We start from the raw sequence: 21,407 nt of genomic DNA on the forward strand, positions 1-21,407 counted from the left end.
ATTTGCAAAATTATGAATGCATTTCCCATCTAATTTACACTTGTTAACCTTCAATTATTCCTGTAAAGCTCTGATGGGCACAATTTTTAAAAAATGACTGAAACGTGCACACACTAAAACTAATGTCTAGGATTACAAAAAAATATTGAACATGCTCTAGCCTTGAAAAGAATAGGTTTCTTTAAAAAGGGAAAGAAGTGATTCTGATGTTGGTAATTCTCATAAAATCTGGTTTAGTTTAAACACACACACACACACACACACACATTTGTACCCACACATCCATGCACACTTAGATACATATGTGTGTTTTAATATACACATACAGAACTATAATAAAAGTGGATAAACTTATGGGCTTTTCAAAAAGATTTTCCAACAGGCTATCTTAAGGAGCCAGCTACCACTGCAGTGTTTTCAAAACAATCCTATCGTCTTCCTATTAGAATCAAGTATTTAGTTCTGTTTTTTACTAGTTCTACATGTACATGGTTTAATAACCTAGTGAGATTATAAACACCTTGAGGAAAATAATACACTTTGTTTCTGAACAGTACTTGCTGTTGCTTGGGCTTTGGAGTCATGGTACCTGACTTGGAATCAGGGGTCAGTAACTGAAGCCACGTGGGGGCCTGGCTTGCCCTCACAGCAGCACCCAACCCGAATGAGGCCCACCTCTGGGCCAGGCCCTGTTCCAAGCTTTTATCACACGTTAGCCTTTTTAGTCCTGAAAGAAACCCTATCTTACAGATAAGGAGACCAGAGCCCAGAACAGTTAAATAATTGCTGAGCTCACATAACAAGTTGTGAAGCCAGGACTCAAACACACATGGTGTAGCTCTGGAACCCTCACGCTGCACTGCCTCCTGGAGCTCCCACTTCCTCATCTGTGACCATGGAGAAATCCTACCATCAGGATTGTTGGATTATATTATAGTACATGTGAAAAACACCAGCACAGGGTGCCTGGGATAAAATAAGTGCTCAAAATAGGTATTAAAGAAACAAAACAAACCTTTAAAAACGGAAAACGGTATACTTCCCCTTCTCTACAGCTTTTCCACTATAGGCCTGGATGTCAGTGAAGTTACATAATCTGATTCTGTAAGGCAAACTGAAGCCATTTTGGTTGTTTACTATGCAAATAATATAAGTGTTTATAAACATATGCGATTAATACTCATTGGCAACATGTAAATAACCTTTCAACATGAACTAATTTATACACTAAGTGCTTTGGTAGGGGGGTGGGGTGGGGAGAGGGCCTGTAAAAGTAAAGCACATTCCCATGGTGGCATGAATAGAAGTATTTTAATATGGGCTCATATGTCGCTTGAATAAATTCTCTGGAGTCTGAACAGAATCAAGAAGCTAGCGATTTTACAGTATACTCAACTAAACAGATTTATGTTGGATCAAACCCTTTTAGCAATTCATATAATTTGTATTTCCCCTTTTGAATATACCAGAGGATTATAAATCCTAAAATAAAGACACAGTGACCTACATTACCCAAGTATGCCTATCATCACTTAAAAACTTGGAGCTTCTAAAACGACCTACTACATAATTGCAGGTATTCGGGGTAAAGGAGAAAGTTTCCTTTCACACACATGCTTCCTTGTAGCCAATATGCTTCACTAGACCCTCTGGCCACAGAAAGGACACTTTCTCTACACCTGCAAAAAAGTGGTTTCTAAGTTTTTATGTGATGTATACAGAGATTTTTTTTTCCTTTTTGATATCATACATGCTCGTTTCTGAGTCATACTAAGGAAATAAAATATCGGTGATGCCAAAAGACATCAGGAGGCAATATTCTAAAATTGCCAGTGACCCTAGGACACCATATTTCTCTGGTCCAAGTGAGCTAGCTCTCATTTTAAAGTCTGATTGTAACGTGGAATTCAATAGAACACTTCAATAGATAGCACATAGCATTCAGATGATGCTCATCAGCTTTTGGGGGTTGAAGCAGGCAGCAGACTGCATTCCTAGGACGCTCTCACTTAAAATCTGCCTAGAAAGGCCAGCACCAATTTTCCAATCCCTTTATCTTGCCTTCCCCTGAAGATTTCAAGACAGTGCTTCAAATTTTACTAGAGTCATAAATCATATATTTACCTTCCTGCGACTGGTTTTCAAGAGAGCCAGAGTTTTTAAGGTTTGTCTGCCGGATGTATTATGTTACTGAAATATAGAAATGGCTGCTGTGCACGCCAGTGGTTAGTAAAACTCAAAGGCGTAACATTATCTTTCTCAATTGATTTGAGGAAAGAATGTTCATAAAATATATACTGCTTTTGGTTAGACGCTGATTTCTAAATAAACAGACTCAGCAATGGAAATTCTAGAGACAGGCAAAACAAAACATGCATTAGTAAATGTACGCTTTAAAATCAACTCTCTCACAATCTTCGCCTTTCGTAAGCTTTTTGAAGATTGTAAAGTCAGTTGCATTAAATTTATGATTTATAGCTGTTCTAATTTCACTTCTTTTTCGGTTGTTGAAGGAAAATCTGTTAACTCTTCTGAACTATTTCTCCTCTATTTCACAGCCTCTGATTTGCATCTCTCTGCCTAAAAGGGCACTTCACTGCAGTGATCTGAAGGCAGCCATTTGAGAGTCAGGGAAGGACAGAAAGGGGAAAGCTTTGCTACAACAAATCTCCCAGCCCTTTTGGGCCCTAACAAAATAGGAAATACTGGCGATTAGGGGATTGCCTTGCCTCCAATAAAACAAAACAAAACAAAACAAAACAAAACAAAACAAAACAAAACAAAAAACAAGTGCTAATCCACATCACATAAAGCCAAACTAAGTGGGGCTATCTTGTCTAATTTGCAACGAACTGGGGTCAACTAGATTTTTATCTCAAATACAAACTGGGAAGGAGAAAACAACAAGAAAGGAAACGCCACAACTTGGTTAGATCCTGCTTTTCACACAAGATTATATGACCGATAGCTACACAGGATGCTTTCAGAAGATTACAAGGCCAAAAATAAGCAAGGAAATATGGCTGGCCCAATGTTCACATTTATTTATAAAAGAATAGTGCTATCGGATACACAGCTGCAGTACACCAATAGAAATGTTACAACTGCATCCATATTTTCCATTTAAATTTAGAGAATAAGATGCTGTAATTCTTGAATTATTGTCAGGATAAATGTTTGATCAGAAACCACCTGAATACTACGTAGCTTTTATTCATTCAACAGTTTCTTGAATGGCCTACCACAGGCAAATTGAAGTATAAAGATACCGTCCCTGCCTTCAATCAGCTTATATTCTATTTGGGGAAAAATCCATATATGTGAGATATTTGGTAACATTTCAGTACAAAACAAAGAGAAGGCAGCAGATAATTAACAAATGAATCACTGGAAATATAAGTGCTATAAGAATTCTGTAGGGGAAAAAATGGTCTCTGAGGGCTGACAATATGCTTCGGGGCACAGGTGTTTGAATTAGAAAAAAGATGCATTCTGTCACTTACTGTAATTCCACAAAGTAACATGCTTAACTTTGAGCCTCAATTTCATCATCAATAAAATGGGAATGATGATAGTATCTGCCCCATAGGATTATTATAAGTAATTGACACATTGTATGTGAAAAGATTTTGTAATCTTTAAAGAAGCCATAAATGGCCATTGAGGAACGTGGTAAAAAGAATCACCCAAAACTGTTACCATTAATTTGGGAGAGCAGAAACGTTAGGAGGTTGGAAGGGAACATGATTAACTTTTTCTTTACATACTTTCTATTGATTGAACTTTTATAGTGCCCGTGGCACTAATTTTGTAACACAAAAATTAAAGCTATATAAATACTATCTGAAGTAGAGAGTATAAATACTATCTGTGACACCATATCTGGATGTCACAAAATACTCTATTGTAAACACTAGTAACCCCGTTCCTCTGTAAGTACACAGAAACAAAACAAGTCCTGGTTTCAATTTGAGAATTTCTAAAGTCATAAAAATTTGCCAAGCTTGGGAATGATAACCAACTGAAATAGTGTTTCCTTTCATGACATTTTAAGATAGAACAAATTTTATAGTCACCCCAAACTATCCACTGATTCAAACAATCACTTTGGTCCATGTGCTTTGAAATAGCAAGTTAAATAACATTAATTCTCAAAGGCGAGTCTTTGTTGTGCGTAACTGTGCTTTCTAGAGCCCATCACATTTCAGGTATTTAACTGATAACTTCACAGACATAGAAAAAGTCCTCAGGCCATTTCCAAATGAATACCAACAGACTCTCCACAAAGGCATGAAAGATTTTTTTTTAGATTGAGTTTGATAATAGATTAGCATTCTTTTTTTTTTTTTTTTTCTGGAAAGGAACAGATTAGCATTCTTAATATTGTAAGTAAGTGTGAGCTCTTGGAGGGCAGGAATCATATCTTCTTAACCCTTATATGCCCAGTCCCTGGCATTGGCAATATGAGTTGGCAATAATATATATTTGTTGAGCTATTTGAAGGAAAGAGAACTCTAAAAAGTGTTAGTCAACTGGAAGCCCAATGAGGCAGGTACATGTGCGAAGAAGGGCAAGACCTGTACAGTTGTATTCCACAAGAGGTCATTTAAAATGCTTCAAAAGCTGTAAAGACAATTATAAATTTGAGTTCCTTGAGTAAAACTTCATAAAATCCCCTATTCAAGAGAGGATCTCTCTTATATTTGAGAAACTATAAGATGTGCGAACTAAGATGAAATCATGGAGCAGTACGATCAGAACCACCTTTCCTCCGCCTTACCTAAAATTTCCAAGGCGTGTGTCATCGATATAAATAGAAGAAGGCAGAGGAAAGGCTTTCACTGTTTGTGGCAGAAACAAACCCACACCTGGAATGCTGGATTCCTGGCTGACTATTGTCCCATTGGCTCATGACTCCTCTATGATGACTTGTGAACAAACATATGGACACTGAACAATGACAGAGTTGGCATCCACATGTAATGAGACTATTAGGTTGCATGAAGTCACGCTTGCCTATTTCCAGTATTCTACAAGCAGTGAAGGGGGTGGGGGGAGGAGTTGAGGCATTCTGGACTTGCTCAAACACTACAGGAGAGGCCCTGGAGACACCAGTTTGGAAGTACAAGTACAGGGATAGGAAGCAATCCCTCTGATTTCCACTGATAGTTTAAATCCCTCTATGAATGATGTACCCAATGCTAATCTCTCTGTTCCATCCTAACCTGCTGGATAATTCCTTTTTATCTTGTTTAATCTTCCTCCCCAGGTGACCAGGGCTTGTCATAACTGTAGATCCCATTAATGGTATGTTAATTCACGAGAAGACATTTCACGATAAGTGAAGGCTTTAAGGCAGTTCTCTCTCACTTGAAGCTTCTTAAAATATTTAACGCAATCTATTTAAAAAAGAGGTAGATTTTTCTGCCTCTAAAAAGTATTGCAGAAGTCCAGTAGAAATGAATTGCTTTAGTAGTAATTCTTTAAAGATTACTAAGTTTCATAGTTTGGCTACTCAAATTATATTTGGAAGCTACCTAGGAATTTTCTCACATTTTGATCTCTGGAAGGGCAATTAATCAAGCTCTTGTTTGAAGTAACTCAAACTTTAATCAGAATTCTATTGAGGGAAAGTCACAGGGCTATATACCCGGAATATTTAACAGTATATATAATTGAAAACAGCAACAACAGGAAAAGAGAAGTAGATGCCAGTGGGCTGATACGTTATAACCTTTGGTCAAGCGGTACTTGGCAAATTTCAACAGACTTAGTTAACCAGAGATAAAAGTGAGCAATAGCATACCATTAAAACAAAAGTATTAACACAGAATCAAGAATTCCCAGTGAAAAAGAATGCTGGACCTAAGAGGATGGATCTACCAGAGGCAATTTGTTAGGAGACTGAGGCTGTTATTTCATAGCGGAGGTTTGAAATCAAAACTTTAAAGTTTCTTTAGGTCGGACTATATAGCACGGCATTCCGAGAGCCAGCCAAAATCGCTGAGGGAAACGAGGAAGGCCACATGTGGAACTAATTACTCATGTAGAGGCCATGACAAAGAACATTTCTCCAGACTTTTCATGGGGGCTTCACTTTCAGGAAGTTGCTATAATTACTGTTCAAGTCTAGAGCAGCCTGCAAGCCGCTGACAGATCCAACAGACGAGGAGGAGGAGGGAAAGAGAGAGAGAGAGAAAAAAAATGAACTTATCTGCCCTTTTTGACGAGTGAAATACCAGAAAATAAAGTGCCACAGGGCAGCTCAAAAAAGTTTGCAAATGAGCCCTCCCTTCCAGTGCTCAACTTTCTGTTTACTTTTTTTTTTTTTTAATCTACCCTCTATCTTCAAATTACTTTTCTAGTCTGGATCGGACAGCAGATTTGTACTTCTCCACTAGCTCACTTTCAGTTGGCCACAGAAGAACTGTACATCTCGACTCTTTTTTTACAGCTTTTCCATACTGAGGCCCACTTCCTGCCCAGTTGAGGAAAAAAATCTGGCCTGAAGATGAAATGACTGCTTAACATTACACTAAAACATCTGGTACCATTTTATGCACAGACCCATGTCTGAGAGCAGGCGATTCTAGCGGTCTCTCCAGCGGCACCGCGCATACCCAAACCTCCCCAGGGTGACATCATCCCATATATGGACTCTCCAGCCCAGCCCTCCCCCTTTTCCTGGTCCTAAATTCATTGCCAGTTCCCCAGTCTGCAGCAAATGTGCCACGTCAAGACTGGAAATCACAGCCCTTGAGTGTGTCTCAGTCAGTGCAGCAGAATTCAGGGGGGATAGCCGAATGCAACCCCTGGTGCAGGAAGGGAGGCTTTTCCCAAAGACTGGGACAGGATTTTAAGTACACAGATGGAAGCTTCTGGAGATCCTGCTCCGTCGCCCCAGTGTTCAGACTACCTGTTCAGGACAATGCCGTTGTACAGTAGTCTGCACATTGGTTAGACTGGGCAGGGGAGCGCAACGCCACGGACGGCTGGGGACAGAAGTTGCTGTTTCCAAGGAGAAGACTTCTGTTTGCTTTTTCAAATCTCATACCCCGTGTTTTTCTTCACAGGTTTTGCACACTAGGGACCAAGAAGCCCTCGGGGACACCGCTGAGAAAGGACTGTTGGAAAGAAGACCTGTGGGTAAGGCCTCCTTGACTGCTCACCTGGTCTGTGCCCAGGAGAGGCGAGGTGGGGAGCCAATGATTTGCGTTCACGTGCGAGAGAAACAGAGGTATATGTGTCATGCGAAGCAATGGATTTAGTTTTGAAAGAGTAACAATATGTGGTATATAGCGATTTACTCTATGTTAGTTGATTTCTGAAGATCTAGAAGTCAAGTATATTTTTAAGTTTAAAGTTTTTCCTCCTTTAAAATGAAATATGAAAAGACTCCAGACACTTAAGAATAACTTAATGAAGCTAGTTTTTAATTATTGAAATTAATAAATACAAAGACCTAAAAACTTACTTGAATAAGGGCTGTAGTAGAACTTTTAACCTCCCCGGGATTGAATCCATTTTGCTTCAAAGTAAAGAATATTGGCTATTTTTACAATGCTATCTGAAGAGTGCTTTTTTTTGAAAATTTATGTACATGATAATATCTAACAATAAAAGAAGAGGCTGCCAAGTTCTTGCCCACCAGACAATACAAATGGGACTGACCCAGAAAAGAGCGCCAACCCAGAACCTAGTGAGTCAGCAACTGATTAAGTCACAGAATAGAAGAAACCTCTGTCTTCAGATATCCCAATATACATCTGTGTCACATTTTTTTTTTAATCAAAAAATGGTTGATAATTGCTGGTCAGCTGAGACCTCATGCCTATATTTTACAATGCTTCTATTTCTCTGAGCATTTAAAATGATAAGGTACTTTGTCTAGAAACCCACTGATAAAAAAGGAATTTGTAAACGAAGGCAAAGTTTTCTTTGGTCAGTTTCCAGCTGTCCTGGAGGTGAAGGGGGATGGGTGGGGAAGGTGGGAGGGAGGAAAACCCTTAAGCTGAATGAAATCCCAATAGAGAGAATAATAGAGAAAGTCTGGGTTGCAATATGATCCTTGCTGAACTTTAAAGGAGGGTCTCTTAAAGAAAGTTCTGGAAAAATGTTACTGCCTCACCCCTAATTCCCTCAACCCCCATTTATATCTACTCCCAAACAATTCTATATAATGAAAACATCTGTTCTATAGTTTTTTATGAAAAACTGGATGTGATCCCTTTTTGTCCTCCTTTAAATTTTTTAAAATTACAGTGATTTCTGAACAAATCCTTTTCTAAATTACACATTTTGCAACAATTCAAAATTATCACAAGTTCTCTTTTGCGACCCATTTTATTAAACAAGGTTCCCCAAGTTATCTTTCGTCAAAACAATCTGCTTTTTTAAATGACCCTTTTGATCATCCTCAAACTGGCGTAAAGAACATATAACCTTTTATTCATGGTTTTTAGTTAAAATATAAAAAGCATGGATAAATTTAGTTATCTTCTCCACTTAGATAATATAGTAAAGTCTTCCTTTGTTTTTTTCTATTGTGACTTAGAGGCTTCCATATTAATTATTTTTAATAGAACAAGAGATATTTAAAATCTATATAGTTTCTTTTACATAAGAAAACAAAAAAAAACCTATTAGGTAAATACAGAAGCTTATTTTCTCCGATATATATTTTTACTAACTGAAGCAGTTACTAAAGAAGAAAGATAGCTATAACGGGCTTTTTTTGGTTTTTGGTTTTCGTTTTTTTACTCTGTAGAAATGACAGAATTTCATAACTTGCCTTCATTCACGTATATTCAATTTAAATGTCTGTCTTCATAATAAATTGCCTTTTTGTTTCTAAGAAACCAACCACAATTGGTCGCCCACCAAATTTCTCCCTAGGATGACTTTTAGTCTGGAGACAGAGAGGACTCGATTGCGTCCTTGGCATAAATACAGGAATAGGAACATAAGAATTAATTTGTAAGGGGGTAGCCGAGGAGTGCCTGCAAGTGCTTGGTGGAGTCCTGAGGACCCATTTTTGATGCAAGCTTTAAACAAATGAAAAGGAATCACACTTACTTTTAAATTGCATGAGCTAAATTAAAGATCCAAAGTAAAAGCTCACTTTATAAACTCCTGCTGACTGAAGGCAAGGATGGTAGTTTAAGCAGTGGTATATATACCAGCACGTATACACACATATCATAAAATAACCGTGTCTATTTCCAGGGTAATTAGAACAATGTTTAACTTTATTTTGATATTACTTTATAAGGAGATATACAAATATTTTAGAGGTCATGGGATCTATTCCAGAGGAAACTAACCAACAGTGACATCTTCAAGTAAAACTACCCCTGGATATGATGGTGAGTATTAAAATTAAACACTGTACATTGTCAGAAAGAGAAAAATGTTTTCAGGGGTCTGTCCAAACTGCAGTTCATTGAAGCTGAGTAGTTATTTTTTGTTTTAGTGCGTGGATGACTGGTAAGTTAGGCTAGGTACTGGGTTAAAAGGAAAACTTTTTCTAGCATCTAAGAGAAAGGAAATTAAGGGCTTTAGACTCAATACCATCAATTCCTAAGTGAAAGAGGATCAATATAAAAGTTTATATTTTCAAAACCTCACTCCCTTTTTTAAGCCAAAGATCTCAAAATCAAAGAAAGTTTGTTTACAATGGGACGACATTTCACACTGATCACTTTCTTGCAATTAGTCAATAGGTTTAACATCCTTCCTGCTTGGCATTTCTGTCTTTCGGCCCAGATAATGTGTTTATGTTTTTAAAAGACCAAAATATACTGTCTACCCCCACCTCTCGCCTTACAGACCACCCAAGTTTTTCACGCCGTGGGAAAAAGTTTAGGCATAAAACTTCTAATGAAAGAATTTTTCCTTTTTTGTTCTTAAGGAAATTTAAAAAAACTACAACTTGATAATGAGAAAAAGTTCACTCATCCACCAGTGTCTATCCTTAGTAAAGAGAAGCCAAAGCTTTCAATTACTCTACAAGAGATTTTTCTCTATAAAAACAACCCTTTTTTCTCTTTTCTAAAGAGAATATCCCACCCATCACAATAATGTCCAAATAATAACTAAGCGACCATCACTCAGAAATCTCAACTTAAAATAATTAGAAGGTCAGACTTTAACCTGAGAGGAGACAGGAAATTGTCTTCAGTGAAGACAGAAACTTTCTTACTTGGTTTCTTCTATCTTTTTACCTTAATGTGCTACAAACTATGTAGATAGAAATATTTATCCATTTTTGAAAGTTTCTTATTAACAAGCGTTATCAGTTTTAATAAATAGAGATGATGAGGTAAATTAAAGAAAATAATTAAATATTCATTTTGAATTTCCTGACCTATCGTGACAGCCAGTTTCCTGAAGCTGCTTTGGCTTAATTTTGCTGTAAAGGACTTAGAAGATAATTCTTTCAATGCATTTTTTTTCCTTAAGGTAATAAATAGAAGACAAAAGAAAATGAGGTGTAATAACCATATTAAAAATTACATGTTATGATAATAATGTAAATAGCGCTTTTATATTTTAGCTAGTATTTTACGTGATAGTGGATTGATATTCACTCTATTTGGAAGATTGGAAAAAAGTCTTAAATGTTTTTTTCAGCCTTTCATGTTTTTAACAAGGTTAAAGACAGGTCCAATAGCACTATAAAGTGTGCATATGCAACATACTTACTACAATTATAGTTTAAAAATCTATTAGAAACATAAATTATCTAAAAGTCTTATGAATAGAGTACATATTTTTCAGCAAGATTTTTTTTCTCCTTGAAAAAAAGTTAATGGTTTTTCAGGCTCAAATATTTTGGATATCTTGGTTTAATAGAACTGTTTCATAGTAAAATATAGCATATAAACTCACAAATATTTCTTTCTATTTTTTCAGGTTGCATGCATCATTCCTTTAATTGAGCAGAGTTAACTGGATCAAATTATTTATGGGAGAGAGAGGGAAAGCTATACAGAATTACAGTAATTTTTAATTTCCACCAATATATTCTTTGTAAGTGAATCACTCTAAATATTTTCTGTTACACTGAATGAAGCAACAATAACAAAATAGTTTCTTAAGGTATTTGTTTTTGCATACTCTGACCTTGTAATTATCTAAATAGCAGCCAAGTTTACTGACATTTTTGATTCTATCAGAAAAAAAAAATTCTCTACTCAGAATGATGACCAGAAACAGAATCAGACATTTATTTTCTTGAAATCAAATAAATGGAAATTTTCACTTATCAACTAATTGTACCATATCTAATTAATGCATAAAAGTTCAGATGTGTAGAAACTGTGATTTTTTTAAGTCTCTACAAACATCTTCCTCTCCATAAAGCTTCTACTTGCTATTTTCTCATAATTTTATCATTAAAGGGAAATAACAAACTATGTGTTTTCTTTAAAATTCTTTGAAAAAACTCCAAGGCACATACTCCTTGACAATAAGGTTTTGTTTTGTTTTTGAAGAAATCCCACTTACTGGAATTTTGACTATCTAAATATTTTGGTTTTTAAAGGGCAGGGGAACTTGTTAAATACCTCTATGAATGTGAATTGATCATTTATATTAAAATAGCCAGAATTATTCTTGAGTCATCAGAATTACATTTCTCTGTTTAACACCATTAACTCTTTCTTACACAAAGTACAAGAAAATTTTCCAAAGGGTTTGGTTCTACTTTTTGAATATGAAATGAAGTTTCCTTTTCTGTGTTTAAGGTATTATTTTGTAACTGTATGGTACCATCAATGTCCACAACACATTCTGAGCATCACTGTGTGTAACAACTTTTAGTTTATACCCTTTTGATTCATGGCATGGCGCTGTAGTTAATTAGGAGAAGCACGTAAGCTCACAATGGCTTTTTATCTGGTTTTCACATCCATACTTAAAAACTTTACATTAAAAAGAATATGAGAAATTTAAATAAGTTCCTGTTGCTTTATGGAGTATTGGCAAAAATACATTCCCATGTAAAATCCCACTCTCAAAGCATCAGATACCAAAGTTGGCTGGTTGAACTGCCAGATACATTAGGCTCATAAATTATTTTGAAAATGGCTGCCGTTTCCATGTAAATGACAAGTTTCTTTTTCATGGGCTATGGTACTTATCTACTACAAGAAACATGTATAAACATAGTCTTTATCTTTAACTTCAGTATTAAAATATGCAGAGTTTTTGTGAAGAGGAAAAACATCTGGTTCAATTACTCTGAACTCTGACTGCATGTGGGCCAGTAATAATAATATGAATTGGATTTAAGAATAAACCTTATATTTAATCTTTTGTTTTGTTTTTCCTTAAAATTTCGATGTGAGTTTTCTGTCACGTCAATTATCCATGTTAGCACATTTGGAACAAATGTAAAAATGTACATTCTGAATAAAGTCAAAAGTCTAACTTGTTTTAGTTCCATAATGTTTTAATGTTTAATTCTATTGTGTGTTTCTCTCCCTTTCCCCTGACCCTCCAAAATCACCAAATCTGGAAAACAGACTGATTGTATCTGCCCATGAGCAAAGGAAGCCCGAAGGAACCAAGGGCCTGGCTGGACGGAGTTGTCATGTGACTGCCTGTCTACACTTGCTGTGCAGAACATCCGCTCACCTGTACAGCAGGCACAGACAGGCAGTCACACGACAACCCAGCCTGAATGACAACCAGCCATTGAAAGAAAGCAGCCCTCACACCATAGCATCTACACCAAGAACTACAACCAAAATGAGGGGCGCGGGGGCCTGGGGTTTTAATCTGTTGGTTTAATACTTAATTCGTATGTATTATTATTATTATATTTTGATTCGAATATTGAAACCCACCAAAAGTAAAGTGAGTGGTGCCTATGAAATATAATAAAACCCATTTTTGAAAATGTTCCTTTGCTTTCTATAGTTCTCTTTTCCTAACTGTTGTCAGTCACTTACTACCCTTGACATTTATTGTACACAGCTTTGCAGCACCCCATAATCAATATGACAAAACAATATAACTTCAGTCTGATGCTTGACAGAGAGCAAATGGTTCTAATAATCCTACTCCAAAAACTAAGTTTAGTTTTCTTAAAGTTTCTAGGTTCCTAAAGTATCATGACTTTTTAAGAGAGAGAAGGAGAAAAGAAAAAGAAGAAGAGGGAAGACAGAATGTTCTAGGGAATCATGTATTTTGAGTTAATAAACTACCAGTTTGGGTCTGGGCAAAACATAGTGAAAAGAGTATTTCCAACATAAAAGAGTTGCTTCTCCTCTGCCGATATATTGAAAATTGAAATTGAAGCTCTGATATTCCCAGGTGTCATGGCACATCAAGATTTATTACTGTGTTATTGTTTAATTAAGAAGGAGATTACACTACAGTTCGAAAGGTGGAATTTACCAGACCAACACATTCACTTGGAATACATGCTCCCATTCACTGTAAACTCTGAAACTCTTGAGATGTTCAGGCAATTCAATTATTTTCAAAAAGAGCAAGCAAAGGGATTAATGGTGATACAATATTTTACCATGTCTTTTGAGGAAATGCCAAAACTTCAGTTTACATACTGTGAACTGCAGTGAAATTATCAGGGTTGTCTTATGTATATGAATGTTTCAAACACTGCTGGGCAAAATGGTGGGAGATAGATAAAATTAGAAAATTGTTAACTTTGATTTGGTTCACTTAAATGTTTTTAACTTCAGTATTTAAAATTAATTTTATTTTCCTTAGATTCTGGTCAAACTTTTTAAAATGTGGCACCAGGCTACATAAAATTTTTAAAAAATTTAACTAAATATTTCAGGGATATATTTTGGACTAAAAAACTATTTTTATTCAGCTATTTCATTTTTAAAATAAAAGACTTAGTCTTAAGGCTAAAAATCTCATGAGGTTAAAAATTTACAGGATTTTGTGCTATTTTACTAAACATGACACTATAGTTTCTTTAAAAAGAAAAGAAAAAAGTGGGCAAAACTATGAAGTAAAAATATAATTAAGGCTAAATGCAACGGGCCTTAGGAAACAGGTCATCTGCAAAATATACTTATGCTAAACACACTGAGCAATGAGGGTTTTTACCTTAAATGAAAGTCCTATTACTAGCAAATAAAGTACTAACCAATAGTTCACAAAATGTAAAATATAAACAGGAAGACGACAGAAAAATGTCTCACAAGATATTTACATATTACCGCCCAATTTTAAATGTTTGATATGACAAGCAGCAAATGGCGAGAGGACTCCACATCTGGATCACTCTACTGGACCCTTACAAGGCAATCCCAGGACAGGGCTTGGGACCTCTCCAGATGAAATGATAGCAGGTCAGAACATAAAGAAGACTGTTCCATTCCAGCAAACTCCAAAGGGAAAGCTAGGAGGCCAGTGAAGTCATCCTTAAGTGAGCCACTCCAGGAAAACGTTTCAAATAATATTCCCTTAAACTTTGAGGTTAACATTTTAGTTTTACATTTCAGGCTTTCAAAAAATGCCTGAAAGAATGAAAGAATGTTATATTTATTTAAATTCATTACATGAAGCACATTTAAAAATTGCACTCTTCTGGTAAAGAGTAATATTGTTCTTCTAGAATAAACTTTTAAGTCAGATAAAAAAATACATTTAGGGGAGTGGGTTTGGGTCTATTAAATATACTTAATAAATCTGAAATAGCATTTGCCATTATGGGTTGTTGTATATATTTTTCAAAATTATAAATCTTTGGATAATGCCAAAATGTGGAAATGTTTGTATGAAATAATCCTACGTTAAAAATCTACATATGTGAAAAAACACAACTAAAACCATGAAGAATTTTAAGTAACATAAATGTTTTAAAGTTCAATATTTATTCGACTTCTTTTTTTGGTAAAAAATATCTAAGTTTTAGCTAACTAAAACAACTCAGCAAGGAGTGTAAATAGTGTTCACAGGGTTAATCCTGACCTCCTCATCGCGAGGATCATGCAGACGTAGAGGAAACAGGCGGAATCTTGAAAGTCTAAGTGAAAATGGAAATAGCTGAAGATTTCTGTGACTTCTTGGTCTCACAACTTTGGCCATCCAGGGATATAGCTGTCATTTTGTTTTCTATTACCTAAGTTACACTTGTCATCTGTTACAGCTACATAATAAAAACAATACTAAGTAATTATCCCTATAAAGGAATTATGCAATCTCTTTATCAAGCTATCCAAATACTTCAACCCACAAAAGTGAGGCCTGTAATTTTTTAAGAGTCCAAAGAATGTTCTTATTTCAATGCAGATTTTGGATTTTCCTCAATAGTAGAAGGTTAGCACATTTTCATTGGGAACACTTCTGTTCAGTTACCCTAGCTTCCTCTGAGTATTCCGTTATGATTTTAATCTTCATGTTGGATGATAAAGATGGAATAAATATTGGCTACACACTACCATTATACATAAACTAGCAATCCCCTTCAGAGATTTTAACTATCATTCATATATTTCTCATTGACATTAAGAGAAAAATGGCTTTTTTCTCCCTTTATCAGACTCTATTCTTCTAAAATTCATATTTTATACATATTTTAAATAAAAGCGATCCTCTTTTTCCAGATCTGATTTTAAAGTATTCTTTTAATTATTTAAAAACAATTTTTAACGTTTATTTATTTTTGAGAGAGACAGAGAGTGAGTGGGGGAGGGGAAGAGAGAGAGGGAGACAGATTCTGAAGCAGCCTCCAGGTTCTGAGCTGTCATCACAGAGCCTGACACAGGGCTCGAACCCACGGACTATTAGTTCATGTCCTGAGTTGAAGTTGGATGCTTAACCAACCGCGCTACCCAGGTGCCCCTGGTTTTAAAGTATTAATATAAAACTATCTAAACCCAAAATCCTTTTTGAAATGAAAGTTTCCATGTAAAATTTTTTTAATGTTGATTTATTTATTTATTTTGAGAGAGAGCATGAGCAGGGGAGGGGCAGAGAAAGAGGAAGAGAGAGAATCCCAAGCAGGCTCCATACTGCCAGTGCAGAGCTCCACACAGGGCTCGAACCCACTAAATCTGAGATCATCACCTGAACAGAAACCAAGAGCTGGACACTTATCTGACTGAGCCACCCCAGCGTCCCACTTTCTATTTTAATTCTACACCTAGCCCTTTTCTAAATCATTTCTAAGAATTGTACAAAATATATTTATAATGTTTTAAAATAACATTAGGAAATTTACTTTCTGCTTAAATGATTTCAGTTCAGGAAGCTATATAGTCAGAGGAGGAAAAAAAGTCCATTAACCTTCAATGATAAAAATTAAGAAAATTTTAAGACAACCTCAAATTCTAAGTTTACCCTGTAATTAAATAATTTAGTTTAGGTACCTGAGATAAGAGGACAAGATGAATTATTAGGCTGTACTAAATAAATATTATTTCTTTGCTTAATCACATCTTCAACTCAACCAATATTTACTGTCACCTGCCAGTGCCATGTTCATGGTGGTAGAACAGTAAATAAGACAATGGCTCCTGGTCTCAAGAGGCTTACAATTTAGCAGGAACTTAAACACTGAACCACTACATATCATGGGTGAGGAGTTGTCAATTTTCACCACCTGAAATAATCTCTTAAATCTATCTACTTCTATCAATTTCCATCAACCCACCCCAACCCAAGCTATTATCTCTTAGATAGTCCATAGCCATACCTTCCTAACAAACCCCCAAACCAGTTTTGTACTCCTCCAATCCATTTTTCTACAAGGCAACCAAAAGGATATGTAAAAAAGTCAGATCTTATGTGACTCTCCAGCTTACAAACTTCCAAGGCTTCTCATCATTCTTAGGGTCAAAATCCTTAATCTTTTATAGAGTTCTTTTCTCTCTTTGCTCCAGTTACACTGGCCTTAATTCAGTTTCTTAAATTCAGCAGGCTCAATCTTGCCTCAAAGCATTAACATAAACCTCTGACCACCCAATTCAGTGTCCCCCCCAGTGATGTAATCCCCATCCCAGACACCTTTTAAGTCAAACATATCACTGGATTTATTTTCTTCATAGCTTGTAATCTACATCTGATAGGGTTCCCTGTTTTGTTTTGTTTATATGTTTTCTTTATTGGTAAATATCCTTCATGAGGGCAGGTACCATGAGTTCCTTGCTAACCATTTTATCCTTAGTGACTAAAGGATAGAGTCTAGTGCATAACAGGTGTCCAGAAAATGTTTGTTAGGAAGTGTTCAGGCAATTAAGAGCATAGCACCAATATTAAGTAGCTTGCTAAATTACTCATTCTCTTTGTGTCTCAGTCTTCATCTCTAAAATGGGGAATGTAAAAAAAAATTAAAAAAAAATAAATAAAAATAAAATGGGGAATGTAAATAAAATACTGACTTAGCTCAGTGCTTGGGAAACTATCTATACTCAATAAATGTTAACCATTATGATGACAATGATCATCATCAAGATTATCATTCAGATTGAAAGCTGGCCTTCATGACTTTAAACAGGGAGAATAAATAGTGGAATACAATTTACAACTACAATTACTGTCAAACTAGGGAGCATTTGCTAATTGGAAGTCCATTTGGTTTGGTTCAGCATTTTGACTAGTTTGGATATACAAAAATGAGGCTGGAGCAAAGGCTGAACTAGATTCTAAGAAGAGCTGAATGGATGTATATAACAGAGGGAGAAGTGCCTTGATTTGGGGGCAATCCATATTAACAGCATTGAGGGAAGAAATAGGAGGCGAGACTGAAAGAGAGAAGCCAACGTACTGTCATTGGGCTGGGCCAGCACAGGGTTAGAGCAGCCAGTAACATACCCAAGTGTGTGTCCACTGGATAAAAACTGTTGTACAGAGGCATTTGAGGCTGTCTGAATTGTTGTACTGCTTCCCTAAATCCTTAGTAAAGTACTAAATATATCCGTATGTTGTTATTTTGATAGAAATCAAAGGATCTGAGTATCATCCATCCCAAATACAAGGGAATATATGTGGACATACAAGCCTGTATGCCCAAACTATCCTTACCCCCATAAACAGATCTTTCTTGATGTGTTACACACATTGGCAGAATGCCCTGGGGAGGATGAAACCAGGAAAAGGCCTATGAGCCCCCTAGAAAAGAGCTCAGGACCACCTGTATCAGAAACTTCCAAGTCTAGGGTACTGTCCTTTTAGAACATGATCTAGAAGGACAGCCAGGTTTGAGCAAATCCCCTTGGTGATTAGTTATAAACTGTCTAACCCTGTATGAAGATGGTTTATTTCTTTTTGTGTTACAGAAAGCCCCAATCTTAGAGTAATGTTAGAGGATAACATACAGTCATATACATAGATTAATCATGCCTACTATAACCACATTGTATTGTAAAGACTCTTTGAAGGTAACATGTGGGAAAAAACACTGTCTGGGACACAGGTGGAAACCTCTCTGTTAAGCTCATCTATCAGTAACATTGCAAATAACATTATTATAATATAGAGTAATGGTTCAAAAAGTGCAGTCCACAGATGCTTGAGAGTGTTCGTGATCCATCTAAAATTCAAGGGTAGGGTGAATAAATCTGTTCAGCATAGGAAGAAAGTAAGAAAAATACTGGGGACTTACCATTACAGTCATGCCAACTCTAGCTTAAAATTATTACACAGGGTCATTATGCTATTGCCTCTGCCAGCTTGGATAGGAAATCACATGGTTTTGTATCATCAGCTCCAATTCTTGGCTGAGGTGTAAGAGAACCCATAGGCTAGGGGGCAGGCAGTATACCAAGTCTCACTAAAGAAATGGGATATGAGTTCCCTCTAAGAATCCAAACCTTACCATTCTCTGCCAAAATAAATAAATACATGCATGCATACATACATACACACAACAACAACAAAACCCAATATTATACATCCTATCTCACAATACAAAATGACAAAAAAATTGGAAATTAGAAGACATGTGAGTCAAAGAATGGCTTTACAGGGGAGGGCACCGTTGTTACTTGCAATGGCAAGCATAAATATATAAATGTGATACCTAAAAGTTTATAAAAGTATTTATTAATAGGGGCGCCTGGGTGGCTCAGTCAGTTAAGCGTCCGACTTCGGCTCAGGTCATGATCTCACGGTCCGTGAGTTTGAGTCCCACGTTGGGCTCTGTGCTGACAGCTCAGAGCCTGGAGCCTGCTTCAGATTCTGTGTCTCCCTCTCTCTGACCCTCCCCCATTCATGCTCTGTCTCTCTCTGTCTCAAAAATAAATAAACATTAAAAAAATTTAAAAAAAAAGTATTTATTAATAAATGATTTCTTAAAACCCTAGAAAATCTCTTTCAGGTGGTTTGCTCGGCAAAGGTCCCCATGGAACAAGTGAAAAGAAAAGCAGAGGCCCAGAGAAGACGGACTTGTTTCAACACTGGCATTAGCCATTGCAAATCCATGTCCTTCATACCTCACTGCCTTTGTTGTACCAAGCATACAGTCCACAGGGTCTTTTGTTCAATTAGTGTGATCCTGGAAAAAGTTTGAGTCATTTTTCTTCATCTCAAATGTATTTCATAAGTCATTTATATTATTACAAACTTGTCATGACTTAAATAAAATCATACCTATAGCATATGGCATAATATGCTATTTATTCAACAGCCAATTAGATATAATGAAAACATACCAGTCTAATTACACAAGAAAGTAGGAAGATGGCAGAACACGGAAAAAACAATGATAATCCTCTATGAAAATTTGAATGTAAATTTGTCATTGAATAAATGAATGAATCTATAACTAACTTAATGATATTTACTGTGTCACATTTGCTTGACTAAGAAAGATAAATTGTCATATAACAGGATTTACAAGTATGCAGATGCTGATGTGGGTATAGAGGGATACCACGGGAATAAAGAACGAGCATTTAATTTACCAACAAATTGACTCCAAAAGTTGAGTTAGAATTTAGACTTATTTTCACAAAGCAATATTCTAAATTGGGGTTTTCGAGGTTGCCCAAAGAATCATGTTAAGTTTGAAGGATGGCAGTAAGACTTCTTTGGAATCTAAGTATCATTTAAAACACTGCTGCTAAAAGACGGTACAAAGTCAAGAGGCCAGAGACTCGTCACTACTTCTAAGCCCAACCCTCCTGATGTTTCTTCTTGGCCTCCTTTCCCCACACCCTCCCTTCCAGCTTCTGCTTCCAGCTGACATTAATAACTGTTTGTTGAATACAAGCAGAAATCAAGGAACAGTGCTGTACTCTCCCTTTAACCCTGACAGCAAGCTCAAAGGTGGTCTGCAATGGTAGGAAACCCTCGCAAGAGAAATAAAGCAGAGTAGAGGATGACAGTGGTGGTGGTCAAGGAACGGTGAGGTGGGGATGAATGAGGATGGCTCCAGTGGAAAAACGCTCTGCCCCACTGACACAAACAATTTAAAGATAGAGGCCATTTGTGAGTCAGGCATTAATCTTTTGAAAACATTTTATGTTGTTTCTGGAGCAGAGTTCTAATGAGTAACAGTAGCTAATGGCTGCAGTATGTGGCCCATCAATTTGCCACCCTGAATTCAAGAGCTCTTCTCAAGCCACCCAGTATAAGCCACCATCTTCTCTTACCTGGACCATTGCTACAGTCTCCTAGCTAGCTGGTCTCCCATCTTCCATTCTTACCACTCCCCTCCTTCCACATACACATTCCATCCCACGCATTATGCCCAACACAGCAGCCAGAGTGGTCTTTCTGAAACATAAATCCAATTATGTTACATCCCGTTGGAACCAGCCAATAGTTTTCAATTATCCTTGAAATAAAATCCAAATTAGGGGGTTCCTGGGTGGCTCATTCAGTTAAGTATCCGACTTAGGCTCAGGTCATGATCTCGTGGTTCATGGATTCGAACCCCACTTCAGGTTCTGTGCTAACAGCTCAGAGCCTGGAGCCTGCTTCGGATTCTGTGTCTCCCTCTCTCTCTGCCCCTCCTCTGCTCATGCCCTGTCTCCCTCCCTCCCTCTCTCTCTCTCTCAAAAATAAATAAACATTAAAAATTTTTTTTAATCCAAATTAGTGCATGGGGTCTGATAAGACCCCACCCACTGGTACCTCTGATTTTATTTCCTACCTCTCTCTCCCATGCTATCACATTCCAGCCACAGTATTCCTGCTGGCTGCCATCCTGGGGTAGGGTGGGGGTTTACTTATGATGCCCTCTTGCTGGAATTTTCTTCGATAAAATCTTCTACACAGCTCATCATCCCAGCCTCTAATTCGATGTTACTTCCTCCCAAACACCCAATCTACAGGTTCTTCCCCCATCACTTTCTAGCTCACTACCCCATTTTATTTTCTTCAGAGCACTTACCATTGCATTATTTGTCTATTTGTTCATTCCACAAAGCAGCAACTTTGTCATTTTCTCTTTTTTGAAATCGACTAAACTAAGA

At 36.6% G+C, this 21,407-nt stretch overlaps 1 protein-coding gene and 1 long non-coding RNA gene across 2 annotated transcripts in view; one reads left to right on the forward strand and one right to left on the reverse strand.

Moving 5' to 3' along the window:
• DNM3 (dynamin 3) overlaps positions 1-21,407 on the reverse strand; it is a 575,248-nt gene that overhangs the window by 225,363 nt on the left and 328,478 nt on the right. The gene's annotated exons all lie outside the window — the stretch shown is intronic.
• On the forward strand, positions 6,404-12,908 carry LOC106979847 (uncharacterized). Its single transcript, XR_001430987.3, has 2 exons — positions 6,404-9,365; positions 10,915-12,908. It is a non-coding gene; the product is annotated as an uncharacterized LOC106979847 (long non-coding RNA).

Source organism: Acinonyx jubatus, chromosome E4 (assembly GCF_027475565.1).
Source record: "Acinonyx jubatus isolate Ajub_Pintada_27869175 chromosome E4, VMU_Ajub_asm_v1.0, whole genome shotgun sequence".
Taxonomy (NCBI): domain Eukaryota; kingdom Metazoa; phylum Chordata; class Mammalia; order Carnivora; family Felidae; genus Acinonyx; species Acinonyx jubatus.